Source organism: Trichechus manatus, unplaced genomic scaffold, assembly GCF_000243295.1.
Source record: "Trichechus manatus latirostris isolate Lorelei unplaced genomic scaffold, TriManLat1.0 scaffold00215, whole genome shotgun sequence".
NCBI lineage: Eukaryota > Metazoa > Chordata > Mammalia > Sirenia > Trichechidae > Trichechus > Trichechus manatus.
The window spans coordinates 309171-311685 of record NW_004444151.1 but is presented as its reverse complement, the minus strand read 5'-3'; positions in this window follow the sequence as shown (position 1 = coordinate 311685).

Here is a 2515-nt window from a genome sequence, read left to right as displayed (position 1 = left end):
ATCATACATAGTAATCTGGACAGAACTTAAGACTACACTTCTATAGCTTTCAAGCAAAAATTCCAATAAATATACTATTTTTACATGAAGAAATGTGTGCCCAAAAGAAGGAAAATATTAGATACAAATTCCCATGACTGATGAAGTTTCTCAAGACAAGACACAATTAGATTTGGTATATGAACCTCTCTCATATTTATAGTTCCCTGTGTGGCAGGATCATTGACTCTATGGTTTATTGAGTAGGACAATAGCTGAAAAAATTCACCAGCACACCTCAAAAAAATTAAGAAAATAAAAAGTAAGTAAATAAGTAAAGAGAAACTATATGCTATCATTCAAGGCTTAGTAGTTTTTAAAGATATTAAGTTTGTTAATGATTCCTTGACAGACCACTGGGTTGTGGTTTTAGGTTTTCATTTAGAAAACTTTAACCTTGTTTTTAAACTTTATTCCCCCAGCTTCCATTGTTACCTATGGAAATATAACAAAACTATGTGGGTAAAAGTTATAGAACAATTTGTCTCTGAGCCATAGACATTCTACTTTTGGACTCCCAGCCCACAGGTCTCTTCCGTCCCCAGCAGTATCCTGCTGTGACTACTGTCTTCTGTTTGATGGCCTTTGAAGTGGCTAGTTAGTCTTCATCACCTTGTGACCTTACTTACCTGTCTGCTATTTGTTCATGGCTCTGAGTTTCATTGCTATTTTAGTGATGTCACATTGCCCATCTTCTCTTCCCTAACACATATTCTTGTTAAGAATTACTTTCTTTTTCCCTTTGAGAAAAAGGGGAAAAACTGAAGAGTATTATATCCTTCCTTAACTGATTTTTTTTTCTCTCTGACTTGCTACTGACATCACAGACTGGAAGAGAGAATAAGTGGTAGAATTTTTATTTTCATAAAAGTTTTATAACCAAAACTCATGTTTATATTCCTGTCCTTTGTTTCAGCTTCCACCAAAACAAAAACATACACTGAAGATGGATGAAAGAGTAATTGTCATTACAACAATGTGCCTCTCATCTGTTAGAACCACACCCAGGTGGATCTCCTCTGCATATGGTGAAACTGGTGGGAGAGAAGCACCAAGACTTTGACATAGTAAGCACCTGCTTAGATGATGTGCTCCAAACCAGAACACCAAACCTGTTGCCTTTAAGTTCATTCCTAATCATGGTGACCGCATATGTTACAGAGAACTCCTCCACAGAGTTTCCTTGGTTGTAATCTTAACAGAAGCAGATCACCAGACCTTTTTTCCATGGTGCTTCTGGGTGAGTTTGAACCAGGAAACTTTAATAGTCAAGCACAAACCATTTGCGCCACCCAGGAAACTTTGATGTGCTCCAGGAGCGCGCTAGTCAAAGGGTGGTCCACAGACCAGGAGCATCTTCACTACCTGGAAGCTTGTTAAAAATGAACATCTAGGCTTTACCCAAGTCCTACTGAACTACAAACTGTGTTTTAACAACATCTCAGGTGATTCACATGCTTATTAGAGTCCACGAAACACTACTTTAGGGATACCTCAGAGCTTTATCAATTCACTCCTTAATTTCTGTCTTCTTCCCTCCCTCCTCTTCTCCTGCTCTCTTTTCTTCTCTCTTTCTCTCTTTTCCCCCTCTTTGCTCTCTCGAGCATTACTTCTCACCATTTTTCTCTTTTGATTTTACTCACCTCTTACTTAACCTTAAATTTACCCCATGGGAGTTTCTGTTTTTTCTCTGCACTAGTTGGCAATATCGTAGAGGGAGGTGAATGCTCCCTAAAATGTGCACGTAATATGGGATAAAAAGAAAATCCTTTCCGTAAGCTCCATAGTGACTCAGGTTGTCATATTGTCAGATAGTTCATTCAGAACACACAAACAGCCCAAGCCAAGGCTAGGTGAGAGGGGAGGCCAGATACGTATCAATGATCAATAATCTGACAATCTGTCAGAACATCAAGGACAGGCTCTTTTCATCTTCAGTCAGACTGGAGAGGTAGGAGTTTGGGTAGGTTCAAAGCAGGAGAACAGATCAAAACTGTGGGGAGAGTAAAGAACAAGCAGAGAAATGGATGCACCTTATCCAAGCCATCATCTTTTCTTTCAAGATCATTGCAGTAAACTCCTAAATGACTTCCTTCCCCGACTCTGCTCTTGGCCCTTCCAAACAGTCCTCCCACCAGGAGCCAGAGTGAACTCATAATCTTCAAATGGCTTCCACCAAACTTGTAATAAAATCCACCTCTTCACCATGACCTAAAAAGCTCTTTGGGATCCATCTCCCACCACTCTCTGACCTCACCCCTAGCAGTTTGCCCTTTTGCTCACTAAGAATGAGCTCAGCTCATCAGCCTGCTTTCTGTCCTTCATACACATTATGCTCTCAAGAGCTTTTAACTTGGTCCCACTTCATGAGCCAGCCTTTGTTGACCACCCTTTTCTCAGGGTGGTGGAGATCATCCTGATCACTTATTAAAATGTTTTTCTTGATAGTTACTGTCTTTCCCAGCACCCTATTGAA